This window comes from Myotis davidii, unplaced genomic scaffold (assembly GCF_000327345.1).
Source record: "Myotis davidii unplaced genomic scaffold, ASM32734v1 scaffold73, whole genome shotgun sequence".
Lineage (NCBI taxonomy): Eukaryota > Metazoa > Chordata > Mammalia > Chiroptera > Vespertilionidae > Myotis > Myotis davidii.
In genome coordinates, this window is record NW_006286675.1 from 4,082,478 (window position 1) to 4,094,343 (window position 11,866).

General features: G+C 41.5%; 1 protein-coding gene and 1 pseudogene across 1 annotated transcript in view; one reads left to right on the top strand and one right to left on the bottom strand.

Moving 5' to 3' along the window:
• The window catches only part of ATG7 (autophagy related 7), a 239,242-nt gene that overhangs the window by 161,083 nt on the left and 66,293 nt on the right, over nt 1–11,866 (top strand). The window lies entirely within an intron of this gene.
• Nucleotides 6,359–9,371, bottom strand: LOC102765370 (annotated as a pseudogene).

The window sequence follows — 11,866 nt, forward strand, 5'->3', positions numbered from 1 at the left end:
AAACCATAAAGTGAGCAGAAGGAAGGAGATAATAAAGATTAGAGCAGAAATAAATGACATAGAGACCAAAAAAACAATACAGAAAATCAATGAAACCAAGAGCTGGTTCTTTGAAAGGATAAACAAGATTGATAAACCCCTAGCCAGACTCACCAAGAAGCAAAGAGAGAGGACCCAAATAAACAAAATCAGAAACGATAGAGGCGAAATAACAACAGACCCCACAGAAATACAAATGATTGTTAAAAAATACTATGGACAGCTCTACTCCAACAAACTAGACAACCTGGAGGAAATGGACAAATTCCTAGAAAAATACAACATTCCAAAACGCAATCAGGAAGAATCCAGAATGGGATCCCAAGTCCAATCCCCATATTCAAAATACAGCTGCTTACTCGTATAGCCTTGGGCAAGTTGCAGAATCATCATAAGACTTAGCCCTTTTACTGTAAATTGGAAATAATAACAACCTTGTTGAGGAACTGTTAGGATTAAATAAGATAATGCATTTAAAGCACTTAACACAGTTACTGGCACATAGTGAGCATTCAGTAAATTGGACATCTGCCATCAATGTCATCATTATAATTATTATTAACAATCACAACTTGAAGTGAGACATATTTATATTGTTTTCACACTAGTCTTATGTTATATGGTATAAAAGGATGTTTTCATTAAAGAATTTAATAAATTTATTTTTAATAACAGAGAGAAGTGATTGTCTGACCATAGAGAAAGATAATTTATTTATCAAATCAATCCATGAAAACCTAAATAATTCTTTTTATGTAAAAAGACACTTCCTGAAAGTTCTAGAACTATGTGGAAACCTGTTTTATTAGGATGAGCCTATAGTATGTCTTCCTTCCCTGGTAGTATGTTTGACTTTTTTAAGAATAAAAAAGCCAGGGATATGAAGCATGGGAGATAACTGGAAGGTCTCCAGGTAGCTTTAAGATCTCTCAGTGCATTAGAACGCGTGTAAGGTCTATTCATAGCTTTGCTTTCTGGACCGTATTCTAGAAGTTGGTACATTCTTTTCATTTGTTTCTTTCACAGAGGGCAGTAAAATTGAGTTCTGATTATATTTAGGGCATCTGGATTCTAGTCAGTGTTTCTGGCTTCGTTTTAGAACCTACAGCCTGTGGCTTATTCCTAATGTGGAAAATGGAATAATCCCCCAGGCACGAGAAGAAGAACTCAGCTCTGAGGCTGCCGTTACTATAGTGAGACGCCGCAGCAGACATCACAAGACTTGTTATACAAGGAAACATGATTACAGTGGATTAGAGAAACTTGCCAGGGCCTTGAAGGATTTATTATTTTTTGAATTCTGAATGAGACATAAATATGTTTTCCCCTCTTGATTTTGGACCCCATACGGAGGTGAGAAAATTCTTCAGCAAATTCTAGAATATTTAAGCTGCTAAAGATGGTTTGGGTAAATCACATTGCAAAGGGCATGAATACTTGCTTGGCAGAGATGCAAAACAGTCACTCCTTTCTGTCTCTACTGCCAAGTTAGTTACTGCCTTGTCTCCCAGTGGGAGAAAAATGGAGCTCCTTGGGAGTCTTCTGGAAGGCAGCATTGTGTAATGGAAAAGGCAATGCACTTGGAGGAAGAAGGCCTGGATTTTACCTTTCGCCCTGTGATTTTCAACAGGTTACTTAAACTCTGAGCTTTAATGTCCTTTTATGAAATATGCTAGTATAGACAGTAATTTCCATCTCAGAAGGTGGCATTCAGGATTAAAGTGTGTTAAATATCATGTGCAGAATTTCAAATGGTAGTTGCATTAGCATCAAAATGGCAGCCTATAACACTCATTTGATTTCATAGATCTAAGTATTTTGCTGATGTCCTAAAGGGAGGAGCTTTTAAAAATAATGATGGTCTCTCATCTTACGTATTCTCCAGATTCTCTGATTTCTCTGGAAACTGAATAGATTGTATGGGATGGTGGTTACAAACAACTTTGGACTCAGACAGGCCTGAGTTTAAACTCACTGCTTACTGGCTATGTAGCCTTGAATAACTCACCTGACCTCTGTTATCCTCAGTTTCCTCGTGTGTAAAATTGTTATAAAAATAGTACCTCAGTCATTCTTTATTCCTTTATTTGCCTTCTTTTATTTTCTTTAAGGCACTTATCACTGTCTGAAATTATTTGTGTATATTTTTGTCTCCTACTCCAGCCCCACTCAAAATAATCCCCATAACGGTAAAGACTTTATGTCTTGTTTACCACTTTATGTCTTGCCTAAGATAGTGACTCATACATTGTTGTTATTTATTCTTTTAACCTTTTACTTCTATTTTTAAAAATTCCCCTCCCAGTGCCATGGCTAAATTTATATACAGTAGCTGACTTAGAAACTGGGCAGAGATGTTTTGCCTTTGGAAATACCTGTTGTTCTTACAGTTGAGTTTCTATTTCCTGAAGATGCTTATTCAGTCTTTCATGGCACAGTTTGACTTGTGACATCAGAAGATTGACAAGCAAAAGTCTGATTCAGGGATTCAGCTAGGAAAGTGTGTGACTTTGAGCCTGGCTCACCCTTTGAGGGATGTCTGGACAAGGCTCAAAAAGGTCTTGGATTTCAATTTATCTAGGAAGGTATTTAGCAAATTATTTTTAACCGTTTTGATTTGTTACAGATCATGCATGGAATGTGCAGTCTCTGCATAAGTACAAAATGAGAATGGAAGAACTAAGTGGAGCTGAGCAGGAGAGAACAGGCTTCCGTTCCCCTTCCTGGGGAGGGTGGGGCACCTGGTGGCTTTCCCCAAGTCCTAGACTATGCCTGCCCCTCTCTTCACCTTCTTCTCCCAGAACATTCTCTTGGACTTTTGCTTACTTTACACCTTGGAAATCACTAAGATTCCAGGATTTTCCACAGCCACTCAGAGTTAGACACTGCAGACAGATAAATGTTTGGGCTTTCAGTTTCACATTAGTCATTATCCCTTTCCCTGCAAAGAGTTGGCACTCAAAACAATGAACTGTGTCATGGAGAAAATTGAGCCCTAAGAGGAGGAACTCTTGACTCTCCTACTTCTTCTCTCAAGCCCTGTAAATTCTTTCTTTGAATTCCTGTAGGACCAAGATGGCTTGGGAATTGAGGTAGAAATGATTGGTGAACACCTAGGGGTTGTGTGTAAAATTTTGCATTAATGCGTATTCTGGGGGTGGGGTGGAGGGCTTGGTGTCATGAAATTCTCAAAAGATATCATCTTTGGTCTAAAATAGGGTTAGAGCTACTGCCCTAAGTGGACCTAACATGTTTTTATAGTGTTTGCAAACTCTGTAGATTTACCCCCTGGCACCCAAAGATCTATGTGGGTGGTTTAAGGATGGAAATGCTGAAACAATGTACAGCTGCCCAATCTTGTTGGGTTTTTGCATTATGGTTCTCTCATCTCTTACTGAGTTTGCTCATTTACACAAACAATTAAGCCAGGTCCATTAGTAACCAGGTCCTGACTTGTCAACAGAGGGCTTGGTTGAAGGGGGTAGTACAAAATTCTAAAAGTAAGATACCTTTATAGATTTGGGTTTAAGAATAAAATAAAACCACATCACCAACAAGTCTGCCTATTCGTCCACTGACTTTCTTCCTTCAGTCACACAACATTCCCCAGCCATTCTCATACTCTTAGAGAAAGAGTGATAATACATTTGACCTTGTCACCTGACAGGTGAAGGATGAGAGTTGTTTTTCTGCACCCAGGAGCATTAACGTGCCTCTCCTTGTCCAGCACCAATCACTGAAGCCTGACTGAATTTCGTACACGCCTTCAGAAATAGTGCACTTGTATTAGTCCATGTGCTTTAAAGACTCAGTAAAGAGCTTCTGCTTTGCACTTACAACAAAATTCAATTAACAGAAAGATCTGGAAAACCCTGGCAAGTGAAAAGGAGCTCTTGATGAGAGTGTGTCTTTGTTTCTTAACAAAGTGAGAAGTGCAACTCACTTCATCTTCAGCAGAAGTATGGCAGCTTCTATTTATTGGGTGTTCATCATGTGCCAGGCTCTGTGCAGAGTGCTCATGAAATTTGTCTTGTTTCATTCTTATCCTGGGGTAAATGTCAGTATTCCCATCTTATAGGTGAGCAAGTTGAGGTTCAGAGAAATATAGTCAGTGATCATATCTAAAAACACGTATAGGATGCCAAAAAAGTGTAGGGGGATCAAAGGGGGTCACCAGCTGATAGGGAGCACAGGCCTTTTTCCCTAAAGCCAAGCCATGAAGGTGAATGAGATTTAGAGTGGGGGCAGAATTTAGGATGGAGGAGCTGAAATCCAGAGTCTGAAGAAACACAGGCATTTATTCCCCTCTACCCATATTACTCTTATCCAGTCTTTGTCCTTTAGGATGCTAATAATCTTCTTGACTGGAATTCTCAAGTCATCTGCATGGGGTTTGTCTTCAGTGCTTTTCAAGTTAGAATTGTAGACACGTGCCTCCTACTCTGTTTGGCTTTTCTCTATCAAAGTCCCTACAGCCATTGCCCATTGATGATCACAGTCCCCAGTGAGTCCTGCCTTCAGTCTCTGTCCCCTCCAGTCCCCCCACCCCCACAATGGCCATCAGGCTTCCCTTTCTAACACGCAAATCTGAGCATGTTACTCCTTTAGGATTACACTCTATAAGATTACTTATTGTATCAGTCAAACTCTTTTAGTTGGAAGTTAGATACTAACTCAGAGATTTAAGCAAATATGGGGATTTATTTGTTCAAGTAACTGAAAAATTCATGAACAGCTCTAGCTTTAGGCATCACTAGATCTAATGTTCAGAAACTATCAATGGTGACCTTTCTGTCACCTTCTCTTGCCTGGCTTTTTTCTGCATTGCTTTATTCTTAGGTCATCTCCAGCCTCGTGATAGCAACATGGCACTGGTAACGCTGGGCTTACATTCCCAGGCTTAGCAACTCCCATGGAAAGAGAGCCTTGTTCCCAATGGTGTTAACTAGCATCCTGCTTTACTGGTCACTAGTGACCCAATGATGGTTGGGGTACAGGGGTAATTTCATTGGTTAGATCTGGGATATGTACCCATCTCTAGTGACATGAGGTGAAAAGACCACCTAAATCACAAGGCCTGAGAGTCAGGGATAAATTGGTGAAAAATTAGAAAACTGGTGTGATTGTCATAAGGATAATGAACAAACAGAGTGACAAATATCCGCTGTGCTTATCTTTCCTTTCTTTTTTGACTCTATTTCTGTCATTTCCTAGGGTTTGGTGTTTGACCCCGAGCAGGTGGTTTGTCTTGTCCTTTTTCTGTAAATATATCTTCCTCTTCCCCTTTGTGATTGGTCCCGCAGCGCAGCTCCAGTGTTTATGCTGGCGCTGTGGAATGCCAAAAGGAATGATTTGAACATAACAGTTTTTCCTTATGACTTGCATTTTTTGATAAGATCAAGAAATCAGTAAATTCCATTGTTGTCTTTTTGTTTGTTTGCTTTTTAATCCTGCCATGAGGTCTCTAATACTGTGTAGATTTAAAACAAATACTGTTCTTAGGAACATACTTTCCCTTTTTTCCTTTCTTTTTGTAGTTAAGCAATGATTTTTGATACTCAGTGACTTTCTGATATTCAGCCCTGACTACCACTTCTCACTGTAATCATTAAATGTCATTGTTTACATCTTTTTTATGTGTGGAATAATAAGAAAACATTATAGCACTTTGGGCCTTGTTTTATTTTTTCCAGTTGATAGTTTGGGTTTTTCCCGCCACTCCTCAATTATGCTTGTTTCCTGGCATGCTTTCCAACCTAATTTGACCGTCACCTAGTGAGTATTTTTTGAGCTCCTACCACCTATCCAGGAAGGAAATTGTAATTTGTTGAGGACCTATTTCTTATGAAATACATCAAAAGGCCTTTTATGTAAATCATCCCATTTACTTCCCGTGTCATTATCTTAAAAGATGTGGAAATTAAGGCTGAAAGAGGATAAATTATTCACCAAATGTCCTGATGGAAGACCTGGGATTCAATTCTGAGTCTGCTAAACTTCAAAGCCCTTTCTCTAAGAATTAGGGTCAGAACCCTAAGATCCTGGAAAACCATGAGTACCATTTCTGACCTGAGGTCAGAGGTCTAGGACTAACTAACACATTTGAAACAATGACAGTGACTTTAAGGTAAGGTCATTTCTTTTCTTCTTTTTTTCTCATTAAACTTTATTTTAATGGGTCTCAAAATTCTGTAACAGATATTTGGTCAAGTTGTTTCTATTAAAAAGTACTAATTTTAAAAACTAATAACTTAAAAAAACTGCCACACACACACACACAAAATGGTCCACAAAACATTCTCCTTTCCTTCTGAAGGTTTTACAATGCATTATCATTAACTAGTCTTTTACTATTAAACTTAAATGGCCAATTGAGACAAACAGTTCTGAGACTGTTCTGAGACCATTCTTCCACCACTGATTAAGACTGGGGTGCAGGCCGAAACCGGTTTGGCTCAGTGGATAGAGCGTCGGCCTGCGGACTGAAAGGTCCCAGGTTCGATTCCGGTCAAGGGCATGTACCTGGGTTGCGGGCACATCCCCAGTAGGAGATGTGCAGGAGGCAGCTAATCGATGTCTCTCTCTCATCGATGTTTCTGACTCTCTCTCTCTCTCTCTCTCTCTCCCTTCCTCTCTGTAAAAAATCAATAAAATATATAAAAAAAAAAAGAAAGAAAGAAAGAAAGACTGGGGTGCAGGTATTGGGGATAATATGCATTTAGCCTTCTGAGCTTTCTAGGCAGACTTGGTGACTTTTCCAGCTCCAGCTGCTACTGTTTTGATGACACCCACAGCAACTGTCTCATGTCACGAACGATAAGATAGCCCAGGGAGTAGAATCAGAGAAGCTCTCAACACACATGGAGTTGCCAGAAACCATATCTACAATGGCAGCATCACCAGATTTCAAAAACTTTGCCATCTTCCAGCTTTTTCCCAGAATGAAGATCAACCTTCTCCTTCAGTTCAGCAAATTTGCAATTAATGTGAGCTGTGTGACAATCCAGTACTGCTGCATAGTCAGCACTGATTTGGCCTGGATGGCTCCGGATAATCACCTGAGCTACTTCCATTGGTAGGTCATTTTTGCAGTCACCAGCCACATTGCCAAAATGAACATCTTTGACACACAAGTTCTTGACATTGAAGCCCACATTGTCTCCAGAAGAGCTTCCCTGAAAGCTTCGTGTGCATTTCAGCAGACTGTACTTCAGTTGTAACGTTGACTAGAGCAAAGGTGACCACCATGCGGGTTTGAGAACACCAGTCTCCACTCAGCCCACAGAGACAGGACCCACACCACCAATTCCAGAGACATTCTGGAGTGGCAGATGCAGGGGCTTGTCAATTGAACAAGTTGGTGGCAGGATGCCATCCAGAGCTTCAGGCCGTGTGGTTCCACTGGCATTGCCATCTTCACGGGTGACTTGCCATCCCTTGAACCACGGCATGTTAGCACTTGGTTCCAGCATGTTGTCGCCATTCCAAATAGAAATTGTCAGGGTTGTAGCCAATTTTCTTACTGTAGGTGCTGACTTCTTTAATAATTTCCTTATATCTCTTCTGGCTGTAGGACAGCTCATTGGAATCCATTTTGTTAACACCAGCAATCAGTTGTTTCACATTTATTGTGTAAGCCAGAAGGGCATGCCCTCAGGTCTGCCCATTCTCAAAGACGCCTATTTCAAGTTCACCAGCACCAGCAGCAAGAATCAGGACAGCACAATCAGTCTGAGATGTGCTTGTAATCATATTTTTTATATGAAGTCTCTGTGTCTTGGGGCATCAACAATGGTCACATAATACTTGCTGGTCTCAAATTTCCACAGGAAGATATCAGTGGTGATACCATGTTTACATTCATCTTTTACTTTATCCAAGACCCAGGCATACTTCAAGACCTTCCCCATCTCAGCAGCCTCCTTTTTAAAAAAAAAAAAAAATTATTCCTCGCCTGAGGAGTGAGGTAATGTATTCTATTGATTTTTAGAAAGGGTGGATGGGAGAAGATAAGGGGGACAGAAAGAGAGAAAGGAGTGAAAGAGAGGGAGAGGGAGAGGGGGTGGGAAGAGAGAGAGAAAGGAAAGAAAGAAATGAAAGAAAGAAGGGAAGGAGGGAGGAATATCTCGCACATGTCCTGACCAGGGCTGGGGATAGAACCTGCAACCCAGGCATGTGCCCCTGACTAGGAATCAAATCTGCAACCCTCCAGTGTGTGGGCTAACATTTAATCACTGAGCCACAGACCAGGGCCTTCTCAAATTTTTTGATTCTTTTTTGTTAATCCCACAACATTTGTAGATCAGATGTCCAGTAGTGGTAGACTTGCCGGAATCTACTTGTCCAGTGACCATAATATTGATATGAATCTTTTCCTTTCCCCATTTTGGCTTTGATTTAGTGATGGTTTTCATGACACTTGTGTTCTGGCAGCAAACCTGTTGCAAAAAGCAAGATAAGGTCGTTTCTCAGTGCTCTGTGAGATAGTATAGTTTATGGTGCTATTCAAGTTCATAAAATGATGAATACTGTCTCCAAATCCAACTCTATATCTGTTTGAACCTGACTGGGAATATATATATAAATATTAAATCAAGAGTTTATTTTAAATGTAACTCATACAGTTTCACTGTATACTAATTTACTATTTTGATTACTTTGTGCTGTGAATTTAGACATTTATGTCTCCTCACACTTCTGTTGAATCCAGAAACGTTGGTGAGCCCTAAATATCTTTACATGTATTCATCCTCATGCCCACTGTCTTTTAGGTTCCATGTGCTCCTTGATAAGCACAGGCCAGTTATGAGCTCTTTATGGTACATCTCATCTGGCAAGATGGTGTCCAAAGGAAGATTTTTATCTGTACCCTGGATATCTGCCACTTGGTTGAGTTCATTGCAGTTCAGTTCAGCTCCGGCTTACTGAATTGCCTGGTCAGTGACAGCCAGTGCACAAGGCTCTGTGAGCAATACAGCATATATTCATTAAGACACTTTCAGCTATTGATGAGCACAGTGATGAAAACAAAACAGGATGCTGGGATAGAATGAATTGGTGCAGGGCATGGAGGAACAGATAATAGAGGTCAGGACTTAGACAATTTAGACTGGCAGGTCAGTGAAGGTGGCTTCTGAGCTAAGACCTGAATACCGAGAAGGGAATCAGACATGTGAGGATCGGGGGAAAGAGCCTGTAGTCAGAAGGAGCATCCTATGCAAAGACATAAGCTGGAAACAGGCTTGTTTAGTTTAAGAAATGGGGGAAATGTTGCCAGCATGGCAAAAGCACAGTGAGTTCGAGGGAGAGTGGTAGGAAATGAGGTAGAAGACACTGGCAGGAAGCTATGTGGGCTCTGTTAGCCATGAGAACAGCTTGTGTTGTGTGTTTTTTTAATTAATTTTTATTGTTGATATTACAGATGTCCCTCTTTTTTCCTCCCATAGCTCCCCTCCACCTGGTTCCCACCCCACCCCAAGCTCTGGCCACCCTATTGTCTGTGTCCATAGGTAATACATACATGCATATAATATGTTTAATCTCTTCCCACGCCCCTCCCCACATACCCTTTTCCCTCTTGGAGTCATCAGTCTGTTCCATTTCCATGCCCCTGATTCTGTTCCATTCACCAGGTTATTTTGTTCGTCAGATTTTTTATTCATTTGATTTTTAGTAGGTTCTTGCTATTCATCACTTTGAATAATTCTTGCCACTCCCTTCTGGCCTGCATAGTTTCTGTTGAGAAATCAGCAGACAGTCATATGGGCACTCGCTTGTAGGTAACTGTTTTTCTCTTGCTGTTTTTAAGATTCTGTCTTTTGCCCTTGGCATTTTAATTATGATGTGGTGTGGTCCTCTTTGGATGCCTAGTTTGGGATTCTCTGTACTTCTTGGACTTGTAAGTCTATTTCTTTCACCAGGTAGGGGAAATTTTCTGTCATTATTTCTTCAAATAGGTTTTCAATATCTTGTTCTCTCTCTTCTTCTGGCACCCCCATAATTCAGATGTTGTTATGCTTGAAGTCCCAGAGGCTCCTTACACTATCTTAATATTTTTGGATTCTTTTTTCTTTTTGCTCTTCTGGTTGGATGTTTTTTGCTTCCTTGTATTTCAAATCATTGATTTTATTCTCAGGATCCTCTAATCTAATGTTGAATCCCTGTATATTATTCTTTACTCCAGTCAGTATATGCTTGTATATGCTTAATTTCTGACTGGTCCTTTTTCTATTTTTTCTTTTTTCTTTTTTGGCATTCTCATTAAGATCCTTGAAAGTCTCACTAAGTTCCTCAGAGGTTTTTAGAAGATTCTTGAGTAACCTTATAACCATGGTTTTGAACTCTATATCCAGAACTCTTTCTTCCATTTGTGACATGTTTGTCTCTGCATTTTGGCTGCTTCCCTGTGTTTGTTTCTATGTATTGGGTAGCTGCTAAGTCTCCTTGAGTTGATAGAGTGGCCTTGTGTGGTAGGTGTCCTATAGGGCCCAATGGCTCAACATCCCCAATCACCTGAGGTGGACACTCTTGGTGCATCCGATTGTGGGCTGTGTGCACAGTTTTGTTGTAGTTGAGCCTTGATTGCTGTTGGTGTCACTGGGAGGAATTGACATCCAGGCCAATTGGCTTTGGGGACCAGCTGTGACTTACAGTGGGAGAGCTGCTGTGCAGGAGACACCTTTATGGATCAGGACTTGCTTCAGTGGGGCTTTGGTGCTCACTGAGTCTGCCCCTTAAGTGTGTCGCTTATGGATGTGAAGAGTTGTAATCTGGTATGGTCTCACACTGGCTCTTGGTCTCCAGGGAGGTGCAAAGTCAGCCACTGCCTGGGGCCATCCAGCAGAAGCTGCAGAGAGATCTGCAGATTCCTTCTCTTTGTATCGGGTTTGGAAGTGCCCAGACGAGGCCCAGCTGTGAAGCAAGGCAGTTTGGTGCTGGTGCCAGTTTTGGGGTCCTTTTATTGATAGGTTTGGGGCTCCCTGACCCAGCTGCAGCTTGTTTAACAGAATTTTAGCCTGAGAAAGGACAGACTATTCATATGCAAAAGTCAATGCACACAGCTTGGGTGGGGTTATAAATTGGGTAGGGTGGGGGTCTCAGGGAATCACCAGGGCCAAGCAAATAGAGATAGCTGCCAGTCATCCCTGCACCGGAGAGGTTGCAGCACAGGAAAAATGACTGCTGCGAGCACCTCCATCTGGAAGAAAGCCACCCCCGAGTTCCTGCCCAATGCCAGACAGTCCAGTTTCTCCCCATATGTGTCTGTGTCCCCCAGAGCCTCACCCGGCACTGGAGCTCAGAGGAAGTGGGAGCTTGTTCTGATGCTGGTGCTGGCCTTTTAAGAGGAGCAGCTGGGTCTCCAGCAGCCTGTGTGTCACTCAGCCCCAACCGACACTGGTTTTTACAGCACATAGTTCTTACAGGCCCGTGAGGACTTCTTTTCCCAGCTCTGAGACCTTGGGCTAGGAGTCTGGTGTGGGGCTTGGATCCCTCCCTCCTCCAGGTGTCCTCCGCAGAGGAGATCTCCCTCCCAATTAAAAAAGTGGCACACCCAGTGCCGGACCAGCCCATTCCGCACCTCCGCATCTCCTACCAGTCTTGGTGTGCTTTCTTCTTTACCTCTTTAGTTGTAGTACTTCCACTCAGCCAGCTTTCCCACAGTTCTAGATGATAGTTGTTTTGTATTTTAGTTGTAATTTTGATGTGGTTGTGGGAGGCAGCAAGTACAGGTGTTTACCTATGCCACCATCTTGGTTCTCTGCCTTGTGTTTTAAGCAGGAGAATGACAGGGAATGATTCACATTTTTTAAAAGTCTTGGCTGCTATG